The sequence below is a fragment of the Acomys minous genome, assembly GCF_964271855.1.
Source record: "Acomys minous genome assembly, chromosome: 12".
In the NCBI taxonomy this organism is placed as follows: domain Eukaryota; kingdom Metazoa; phylum Chordata; class Mammalia; order Rodentia; family Muridae; genus Acomys; species Acomys minous.
The window spans coordinates 40,953,285-40,964,923 of NC_140493.1; the positions used below are offsets into that span (position 1 = coordinate 40,953,285).

Sequence of the window (11,639 nt, forward strand, 5' to 3'; positions counted from 1 at the left end):
CAGGCAAGGAAAGTAGGATGGCATGAGGATTTCTTTTTCACATACTGGTTTATCCATTCAGAATTAAGGTTTATGTAGCTTGCACTGTCTTAGTGCAAAGAGGTCTTGGAGCAAAATTGAGCTTGGTCAATGACATGGATTCGGTTAATGGGCTTTGCCTCATCCTTTCAGTCAATACGTATATTATTCAACCAAAAAACAAATGTACCAGGCTCTATTTTCTTTAGAACACCCACCTTGCTTCCAGAACCATCAGCACTGAGTGCCTAGGCTGCCCGGCTTCCCCTATTTGACTGTATTTACAGAAATGGGAAGCTGACAGCTAAGAGAGAAGGGTCTTTGCTAGGCCTGGGAAGTGTAGGAAGTGAGGCTGTGCCAGGGGCTGCTTGAGCACCACAATTTTCAAGGGGTTGGGAACAGGCATGACACTGTGTGTGTGTGTGTGTGTGTGTGTGTGTGTGTGTGTGTGTGTGTGTGTGTGTGTGTGTTGGCGAGGTGGGGTGGGGTTATGGGCCGCAGGGTGAGGGCTGGAGGTGGAGTCTGTGATTTTGTGCTCATCTGTTAATTAGTAAGCTATGTGCTGAGGGTGCAGGCAAACAAACCACTCTCCATGCCTTAAGGGGCTCCTGGGATACACGGAGGCAAAGCATTAGTTAAATTCCACAATGGTAAGTCTAGTGGAATAATGTGCAAGGTGCCCTGAGACATAAACTTTGTGGCTAGGTTTCAGTTACAGCTCTGACACTCACTGTGTAACTCTGGATGAATTGCTTAGCCTCTCTGAGCCTTGGTTTTCCCATAAGGGAAAGAACTTATCTTCTGGGACTAATGAATAAAGAGTAAATGAGATACAGTCAGTGTGGTGTGTGGCTCAGCAAATGGAGACAGTCATTGTGTCAGCATCAGGCTCCGGCCAGCCAAGCCTTCAGCATCTCTAAATGTGTTGGAGCTTGGGGTACCCTCATCTCACACAGAGGCAGTGAGGGGGCCCTCGGCTGAGTGAAACTGTGGCTGTTGAGCAAATGTAGGTATCGCTCTCAGGATGGTTAGCCAATCCTAATTAGGGTGGGGCAGACAGAGAGACAGCAAGGTCTGTCAAAGTCCAGTGAGTCACTGTGGGTCCAGGCCAAGCTAGTCTCCTCATCTCTTGTCCCTCTCACCCACTGCCCTTCTGTCCTCTGCAGCCCCACTCCTTCTGGACCAGGCCCCTGCAGAGCCTGGGCGCAGGGCCTGGGCTGCAGCTCTTTGTCTGCCAGCAAAGCCCTTCAGGAGGGAGTGGGCCTTGCCCTGGGCCTGAGAAAGAAGTCAGGCGTGCTTGGAATGCAGTTGCAAAAGAGGTTACAAGAGAAGGCTGAAATCGAGCGATGTCGAGAGGTTTTGTTATTTTTGAGAAAATGACTCATTCTGAGAAACTCTAACTGCCTCCCAGAACATTCACCCAGGTGCCTGTGAGTGCAACTCTGCCCACTGCAGACAGAGACACTGCTTCTGCTGCTGCTGAGGTCAGGGAGGGAGGGTGGGAAGAGGGGCAGGTTCATGGGAGGAAAGCTGGAAGGTGACTGTGTCACTCCTGGGTGGGGGTGTGTTTCATTCTTAAGTCTTTTCCTCTAAATCACTGGGTTCAAGGCACCACACCCATGTGTTTGGAAACTACAGGTTCTCTGACTTGAACTGAGCTTCTAGATGTGTGTGTGTGTGTGTGTGTGTGTGTGTGTGTGTGTGTGTGTGTGATTTCTGTGTGTCTGTATATGTGTGTGTCTCTCTGTGTATATGTCTGTGTGTGTCTGTGTGTCTATGTGTTGTGTTTATGTCTGTGTGTGTCTGTGTCTATGTGTATGTGTGTTGCGTCTGTGTACGGTGTGTGTATGTTCCCATTTCATATGCAAAGAAAAGGAGCTCACAGAAATCTTAGGCTAGTTCCTCAAGATGGGGTTGGGGGAGAGAAGAGGAAGGGAAGGAGAGAAGACAGAAGGGGCCAGAGGAGAGAAGGGAGGGATGGAAAAGGGAGGGGAAAGAGCCCTGAGTGAGAAGCTTACTTGTCTTGAGGTACACTGAGAAGGGCTGAGTTCCGCAAGGCACCCGCGAGTGTCCTCATTGCCATGGGATGCTTAGGAGCACGCTGTTAGGTGGAGGTGGGGGGGTAGGCTTTAGTTCCACATCTAGCCTTGGCTATCTGTGTGGCTTTTGGGGACCCAGGTTCTATTGTGATCTGTAAAAGTGCGGTTAGGTTTGCATAGCTGACACAGTGCTTTGAAGATACGGTAGGCATCATTAGACTGTACTGGAAAACTTGTCATAGTGCAGAATATTGCCGACCAACCTCAGAAGTTCAGATTCAGCAGGATGGATGCTCAGAAGACAGAAAGAAGGTGCAGCAGCAATCGATTCCATTTTCTGTGTCTAGCAATGAGGATGTGGAAACGCAAAGTCGGAAGCCGAGGTGGCCTGTGTGGGCTTCAAGGAGCAGGCCCTGGCTTTGGAGCCTTTGGGCCTCAGCTGTCCTCACCTGAGGAATACTGGAGGGAAGACTTTTGGGTGGAAGGCAATCAGGAGGTGCTTTGAACACGGCCTCAGGGAGAGCTTCACAAAGTACTCCTTGCAGGAATTCTGGCTTCAGTGCTGCCAAGGTACATTCCTCTGGCTCTACCTTCTGGAGCCAGTGGGTCCTTCCATGGCTTTCTAGAACAGCTGGAGAGAGTGGTTCCTGACAGCCTGCACCCTGGGACTACAGTCATGCATTTAACATAATTTACAGCTGCACACTCATATAGAGTATTATTATGTGCATACAAATAAACGCACATACACACAATTTATATTATGCCCAGATTTTATATCTCCAAGGTCTCCTATGTGCTAATATGATATGTGGTCCCCAAATAGGTTTCTGGCAGCACTTTCTCAGCCAGTCATGGACCTTAGCAGAGCAGTGAGGTTTGGACTAGTACAACATCCATCCATGCCCTGGGAATGGAGAGCAAGGCAGTGTTCAGAGTTCTCATCTTAGTTGATCCTGTAAAACACTTGTTTCTGTGGGACATTTAGCTCCATGTTTTGGGAGCTTTTGTGCTTTCTTTTTGGGGGTGAAGTGCCCTCTCCCCAAGCTCTGAAGTGCTATCTGTGCACCTTTCAAGTATATGTAACGTGTTAGTTGAACTTCCTTCAGCCTGAGATAGCGCCGTTGCCTACGAAATCAGTTTTGATGCATCAAGCCTGTTGAATAAAAAGCGGTCCATGAAAGCACATATAACATGGATGCGTTTGGGTGGCTGAGGAAGGGTTATGACCGGAGGCTCCCTGGGGGCCTAACCCTCTCTGCTTCTCTTTGGAGCAACGGTTTAATAATTAAAATATTCACGGAAGTCCTGGGGAACATAACCACCTTGAGAAATAATTGACTGCGCTTGTATTTTCCAATGTGTGTCCTTGGATGCTTGTAAATGTGCGGACATGCACATTGCTGTGTCTTCTTCTCCCTAAGCCTCCACCGAGCGTCTCATTGATCAGTATAACAGGCACATTTAACTAGCTAAGTTAAACTGTACACTTGCAAGAGCTGAGTGAACCTCCCAGGCCAGGTAATCTTAAGAAGCTTTCTCATTAGTCCTGTCAGAGAGCAACCCTTTCTCATTTCAGCTAGTCCCTCTGCTGCCTACATTTGAGCAAATGCCCTGAACTTTTCCTTAGCTTCCACACGCACTTGAGTTTCAAAACGCTCGCAAGCTCCGTTTAAGTGCACACAGCTTACAACCTGTGGAGTTAGGTGCCGTGCTATGCCGATTGCGTTGTCACAAGGCTCACGGGTAGTTTTCAATGGGTAAGGATGGCTTGTTTTCTTTGCCATGGCTACGATGTATTTGCCATTTCCTGCATTTGATGGGTGAGTCTGGCTTTTGCGGTAGAGGTAGAGATGGTATTCTGCTTAGCGGGTCTTCTTCGGGACCCCTTGGTGAGAAAAGGGCATGGACGCTCTGGGTGAGGAAGAATAGGAGCTCTGGGCTGAGTTTCGGCCTCTGCGGGCAGGCGGAGGCAGGAGGCAAGCTCTGCTCTTTGCATCTGTTCTCTGCCTAGCTCTCTCCCTGAGGTCATGCCAAGCCTTTCCAGCATGTTTCTGAGAAACACACCAGGAGCCTGGAAGCCCCTTCAGGCCTTCAATTGGTTTATTAGGGAGAAATGACCTCCCTGGTTGCCAAGGTGATGACCTTACAGACCTAAACAAGTGGCTACTTTGACCCTGTGCGGGAGAGGTGGTACCGGGTGTTCTATGGCCTCCGTCACTGAGGACAGATTCCTCCCAGGTCCTGGTTGGTCAGTGGAGCGAGAGGAATCACTGAGGCCGAAGAAACTGGCAGTTGGCAGCCATCCCACATCAACACGCTCTGTCACTATGAATTATTTCCACGGTCTGTGGAAGCTGGACAGGATCCTCGACAGGCTCATTAATAAGAAGCCGGAGGGTCTTGCTGTGGTGACCCAGATTCCTTGGGGTTGGGGGTGCATAGAGAAGAGGGTGAGACATTTCCTCAGAACACCCCACCCCCATCCCCCATTAGAAATTTGGCGCGACCTTTCCTTCTCCAGGAGTCTTCTAGAGCTCTGCAGTCTCCCTGGGAGGGTCTCTTCACACACGGCTAGAGCAGGTCGGCTTTCCAAGCTTCTTCACAGATCCTCGTGTCGTCTGGCCCAGACCTCTGTATCACATGCCTTCTCTGTTTGAACTCTTTGTTAGCTGCCTTGAAGAAAGTCATGTGTCATGCTCCGTGCAGTTTCCACTCCCCAGGGAAGGCTGGGGGCTCATTCCTTGTGCTTCCATGGTTCTGTGGAGTGACCTGTGTGACCTGTACCCTAGCCATGAGAGAGCTTGCATTTCTTCAAGTACATCATAAGGATCATGGCAATTTGTTTCTTAGACGCTTTGTGGTGGGACAAAAACAACACCAGCCTCACCTAGGCCCGGGGCTCGTGAGTCACATGATAGATAAAGCCAGTGCTTTATGATTTTTTTTTTCCATACCGTAGCTCTCATTTTCACTCTGACATAGTTGCTTTTTCTCTAGGACCCACTCTTATGAGACCTACTTGCTGGAGTAGAGGAAGATCCCCATTCCTGGCCTTCTGTCTGATTCTGCCACCCTGGGCAAGTCATCTGCACCTGAACCTCAGCGTCTCCATTTGCAAATGCTCAGCTGTATGCGGAGATCAAGTGGTCAAAGCCAGAGAACACTTGGGATACAGATATGGTGAATGTCGTACAATGATCTTTTGTCTTTTTTTTTTTTCCAGACCTCGAGTCTCCTTCACGCTGGATGGCTCTGCATCCTGCTTAGGATCTCTGGTCTGAACTCCAGCCATGCCTTCAGGACCTTGCATCCGTTCAATATTGAGTAGGCTGCCATGGGCGCAGAATGTGCTCAGGACTCAATGAGTAAACTGCGTTCTAAAAAAAACCATGCATTTACTAGCATGTTCTTGCCCTAAGAGCTGGATATGGGGAGATAGCGATTGTGTATGCTTATGTAAAGATAAAGCCCACAAAAAGCCGAGTGAGGGGAGGGCAGAGTTGTGGTAGGGCAGCCGCTGCATTGTTCATCCATCAAGGTAACGGTTGCCTCTGGCTTTAGGAAACCAGGAGAGAAGGAAGCATACATGTGTCCTTGAAGGGGCACAGTCAATCTCACAATGCTGTGATCCCCACAGCTTTTAGGGACTGACCTGACTGGGGCAACGGGGACTAACTGGACACAGGAAAGCCAGCATCAGGTAGTCATGTACTCGGATGGAAATGCACTGGCCGCAGCTGCGACCTCAGCAGCTTATTTTATACATCTTAACTGAGGAGGAGGCTTTGTTGTACGCAGCCGAGCAAGTCTGTTGTACGCAGCTGAAGAGGCAGGCATATTTAATTAGTCTTGGTGAGGGTCTCTGTAGGTGGGGGCACAGTCTTGGGCGGTAAACACGTGGACATTTTCTGCATACACTGTCAGCGTCCACACATGGACTAGGGGAAGGCTTTGTTTGTCTGGAGCTATCTCCTCTTCACTCACTGCTGCAGCCCTGTTCACTCTCCTCCTGTGCTAACCGCATCCACAGGAAGGCCTGGAAGGAAGGGAAGCCATGTCTCCTGTCCCCACCTGGCACGTTGCTCTGCAACTGATGAGAATTTTGCACTAAGTTTCCCCGTGTCCAACACTATAATTCTCATTTTGCTGACTGTGAGAGACCTCAAGAAAGCCGGGTGCCTTTGCACAAGGCCGCCAGCTGGAAACAGGACCTGGATGGCAGAGCCAGCTGCCTCCCCACATCCACAGTGCTCTGAGGGCAAAGGGAGAAGTTGGGTAGGCAAGGAAGTAAACAGAGACTCACTGCCTCAGGCAACAAGCAGCAGATTTCCCTAAATCCGGTCTGCTGTGAACTCAGACACTTGGAAACCGAGGGTTCTGAAACTGGCTTCTTCCTGACTCAGTAGCACCATCTTCAGGCCAATGGGGGTGTTGCAGAGAGAAACAAGAGCCTGCTTGCTGCTTTCCACTGGACTGGCACCACAAGATCCCGGGGAAGGGACTGTCCATCTTAAAATATCAGAATGAGATGGAGATGGACTAGTTCAGTTACTGAGTTAGAGATGGCGGAATGGGAGCTGCAGCCTTCTGATCCTGTCAGTAACTCCCCCTCTTCCAGGCTCTCTTTCATCATCCTTATTCTTCCTCACCTTCACCCCACTCTCCTTTATGCCTCTTCTTGGAACCCTTCTTCCTCCTCTTCCTCCTCCCCATCCAACAGCTGTTCCTGAGCACTTTATAGGTCTTGTGCATAGTCTTCTTCCCTGGATAATAAGTCTGGATGGAGAAAATCTGCTCTCGGGGATCGCTGTTGAATTGATTAGTTGACTTCTCAGCTACAGCTGCGAGGTCCATCGATCACGTGTTAGCACAAATCAGGCCCTCCATGGAGGCTTTATCTCAGTGACTTTTTACACATGAGAGATCCAGCCTCAGGCAGTTTGAGAGCATGCTCAGTAGGACCCAGTGAGTTGTGGAGCTGTGATGCAAACCCAGACCCTCCTACATCAGAACCAGAGATGCCAACTGCCACATAGTACATCTTCTCTAAAGGATAACTCGACAGACAGGCCGGGTGGTGGTGGCGCATGCCTTTAATCCCAGAACTTGGGAGGCAGAGGCAGGTGGATTGCTGTGAGTTCGAGGCCAGCCTGGTCTACAAACTGAGTCCAGGACAGCCGAGGCTACACAGAGAGACCCTGTCTCGAAAAAACAAAAACCAACCAAACAAACAAAAAAAACCAACAGAACAAAACAAAACAAAACAAACAAAAAACAAAATAAAACTTGACATACAAGCGCATTCCCACAAGGTTTTGTTTGTTATAGTATTTGTTTATTCTGTGTCCAAGAGAGAGGTTCAGGGCACCTTCTCTGATTCCTTGCTTAATTCTGAGGATTTTGAGGTTCTGTTGGGTACTGGTTATCAGGGACAGAGAAGAGACCAAATCATATACAGCCATAGCCTTGTATGTGTCAGCATCATCGAGTCAAGTGGCAAACATATTTTAGTAGAAGCACTTCATAGCTCTGGAGAGGCTCCAATCACACGAGTGGTGGGAGTGGCCCCCCCTGACTGCGCAGGGCACTGCCTGACTGCCTAGGCATCAAGTCCTTGACTGCACAGGCCAAGTTCAAAGAGGGGAGAGACAGAACAGTCACATCAGCCTCCACAGGGTAGGGAGGTGCTACAGCGAAGGGCCCCAGGGATCCTAATATTATAAATATTGCTTTCTGGTCCTTTCAGTAGGAGGCCTGTCATCAAGTTTTGAGGAAATGAGTCTCTGTTCTGACCTGTAGGGCAGGAAAACTATTTTAGTTTCCATTTCTTCATTTGCTTCCAGTTCGCATTTCTCTTAAGTTCACAGGAATCTTGCCTTTTTTCTCCTTTTTTTGGGGGGGGGGGCTAACTTCTCGTGTGTGTGTGTGTGTGTGTGTGTGTGTGTGTGTGTGTGTGTGTGTGTGATGCTTTAATTGGAGCGCACCAGCTTTTAGGTGTCATATCCAAAGCCATGAGATCAAGTGGGACCATCCAAAGCCACTTAAGGAAATTCTGCCAAAGCTACAGTGGCATCCTTAGCAAGGAGAGCCCCATCACATGCATGTGTCTTACACAGAGGGTAGTGCTCACATGATGCATCCTAAACAGAGGGCAGTGTTCCCATGCATGCATCTTACATAGAGGGTAGTGCTCACATGCATGCGTCTTACACAGGGGGCATTGCTGCATAGAGACATTTTCAACACTTTTCCTTCCTGCCTTTTCCCTGACTATCTTCACTTCTCAAGAACACTGCTTGCGTGCGTGTGTGTGCGAGCGCACGCGTGTGCTCATGCAAGTGCGTGTGTATGCACATGTACACAAATTTTATGTGCTTAGTACAAACAGACTTACCTCAGAAGAACAGACTTCCTGACAGTTCTTCTAAGCCCACAGTTGTGTGTGTGTGTGGGAAAATCTATCCTTCAAAAAGCCAAGATTCTTTTTTCTCATTCAAAAATGGAAAGTCTTTTAAGATTTCATTTTCTTCTGCCCGGAATTGAACAACAACAACAACAACAACAACAACAACACAAACATTATTACAGAAAAGGGGAACAACCTGAGGCCCAGGTCTCCTTGCCCCCAGGAAAGGACCAAACAGCCCGTCTCGTGGCTTTATATAAGATGGTATAGATAGATACCTTCTGCTTACCTGTTTGGCCAACAATGTGAATAAACCTGGTAAAGACATAGTCTGTATCACCGGCTGCTCTCTTTTGCCCCCAGTGGTGGATCTAGAAGGGGAGGCTGAGGTGGCAGAGCCCCCACCCCTCCACCCCCTGTCCTTACATTATAGCCGGGAAGGGAAGGGTCATCCTCTGCTAGCAGCACAGCTGGGAGTGAGTGATGGTCTTCTGGTTGGCCCTGGGAGAAAAGGCTAGTCAGGCCCTCACTTTCTTACCGAGTCAGAGTTCTGTCTCCTTTCTTTGCCACACTGTGTGTTTAGTAGGCATTGCTGACAGCTGGGAACCATCAGCCAAGACAACCTTGTTTCGGTGGGGATTCTCTAGGGAGTGACTCCAGGTCTCGCACACTTCTGGCCCTGCTTTCTCCCTTTGTCTGTGTAGTTTGGGAGTGGCAGCAGCTCTTTGCTGTCCTGAGTTGCTCACCATTTTCTGCCCTCCTTTCCCTCTCATTTTCTACTTGAATTCCCCCTCGGTTCTCAGTACTCAGTAGTTTCTGTTGACTTGGCCGGACTTTGCCTGATGCATTATAACTTTTATTGGTTTTTTACCTTATAACAGCCTGCAGTAAAGATGATGATGATAGTGTTGGTGATTTCCATCCCTTCCTCGGTCTATAACCTCACATGTTACAAAGCTTTCACTCGGGTTCTGTAATTTGAGTTTCGTAACAACAGTGTGATGTAAGAAAGGCATTTATCATTAATTCCACTTTACAGAACGGGAAATGATTTCACTCTGTTCACACAGCTGCTGGGTCTGGAAAGAGCTGGAACCAGAGCCTTTATAGACTTTCCTCACCCGAGTTAACCCCTCATTTTCCATCGCCATCCCACTGGCCCTATGAGGAAAGGGCCTTAATGCTCTTGATGGTGTTTTCCAGAGCACAGGGTACAAACCACAGGTCAAGGGAGACTTAGTTGTTTACTGTTGGGTAATAAATGTGACAATACTTGGTGGTTGAAAGCAGCACTATTGGGAAATATCTAACCAGAAAACATTAATGAAATAAAATTACATATGTATACGTGCCACATTTTCTTTACTGTTCATCTGCTGAGGGACATCTAGGCTGGCTCCACTTCTTTTCTGTCACAAAATGTGTCAGTAAACATGGATGTGAGAGTGTCTCTGTGGTATGTTGACTTAAGTCTCTTGGGTACATACTCTAGAGTGGGCTAGCTGGGTTACATGGTAGTTCCCTTTTTAGTTTTTTTTTTTTTTTTTTTTTTTTTTTTTTGTGAAATCTTTACTTGGTTCCCAAGTGGCTGCGCACCTTTAAAAGCCACCAGCAGTGAGTAAAGGCTCCTCTTTTTTCCTGTCCCATCAGCACTTGTTGCCACTTGCTTCTTTCATAATATTCTGACTGGGGTGACATGAACTCTTAAAGCAGTTTTAATCTCCATTCATCTGACAGCTGAGTGTTTATTAGTTATTTGTATTTCTTCTTTTGAGAATCAAGTTCACTGCCCCATATATTGATCGACTGCTACGTTTTTGCATGAGTCCAACTTTTGTCATCCTTTATACATTCTAGATGCCAACCCCCTGTCTGATTAGTGAATTTCCTGTCTGATGAGCTGCTGTCAAGGATTTCTTTCCCTCTTTTTGTAGCTGCCTCTCTTCTCTGGTGACTGTCTCCTTTGCTGTGCAGAATCTCTTAAATTTCATGTCACCAGACGTGTCAATTCTTAACCAGCAAATATACAAAATGATTCTTTTTTTTTAAAGATTTATTTATTCATTATTACATATACAGTGCTCTGTCTGCAGGTACACCTATAGGCCAGAAGAGGGCATCAGATCACATTATAGATGGTTGTGAGCCACCATGTGGTTCCTGGGAATTGAACTCAGGACCTCTGGAAGAGCAGGCGGTGCTCTTAACCACCGAGCCATCTCTCCAGCCCCTATAAAATGATTCTTACATAAAAATAGATGGGACTACAATCTGTAACTCAATGCAGATATCCACATCATTTCTAAGGTAAGGAAACATCTTACAACAGAACAATTATTTGGTTGTTAGTGGCTACATAGAGTTGTACCTGGGACTAGACTACTACCTAGTTGTACACTGGGAAGGCTGTGAGCTCATACTGCTGCTGGTGATGGTACTGTAATAGGAAGGACCAAGGCACAGTGGCCAGAGTTCAGACAACCTCAATGTGGGGGACCTACATGATCTTTAGCCTCCTGGGTTTTCATTGTAATATTGTAATATTGTAATATTCCCTCTTTTTAGTTGACTGAAGGATTTTTGACTTGTTCCTAATCCATAAAATATGCCAAAATATGTCTTTCAGGTAATTATATTTGGTATATAATGGTATATTAGATCTTTCCCATCAGACCCTTTAAAGGGCTGGACAAAGCAAGCAGCCATATTGGGAAATGAAGCCTGAGGAACTGCAGGTGGCCCTACAAGGATGGCCTTAGCAAAGGTCAACAAAAAGCTAGTCCCTTCAACGTAACAATTATGCAAATTTTATTCTACCAATTACCTAATGGTCCGAAAGTCCATTCTTTGCTAGGTCATCTATGGATGAGAACACACCCTGTGGGGCACTTTGATTATTGCTCAGCAAGACACAAAGCTTGGAGTCCGCATAAGTCATACCTGAAGCTGACCCACAGGACCCGTGAGAAAGCAAACGTGTGCTGTACTTAACCTCCAAGTGTGTCGTTATATGGTACACAGGAACAGAAGCAAGCAAACGTGCCCACCAGAAGTCATACGAGGACATCTAAAAACACCCTGGGGCACAGCACATTTGACCTTACCATTTTTGTTTAAAAGTTATCTTGTAAGTTGCAAGTACTGATAAAAAAATAATAATAATCTTCTGAAGC

The 11,639-nt window shown here is 47.4% G+C and overlaps 1 long non-coding RNA gene across 1 annotated transcript; it reads left to right on the forward strand.

The window, feature by feature from the left end:
• The first annotated feature begins 1,209 nt into the window (after window positions 1–1,209).
• Window positions 1,210–10,821, forward strand: LOC311578954. The gene is made up of 3 exons (XR_014773012.1): window positions 1,210–1,448; window positions 5,058–5,240; window positions 10,560–10,821. It is a non-coding gene; the product is annotated as an uncharacterized lncRNA (long non-coding RNA).
• Window positions 10,822–11,639: the final 818 nt, after the last annotated feature.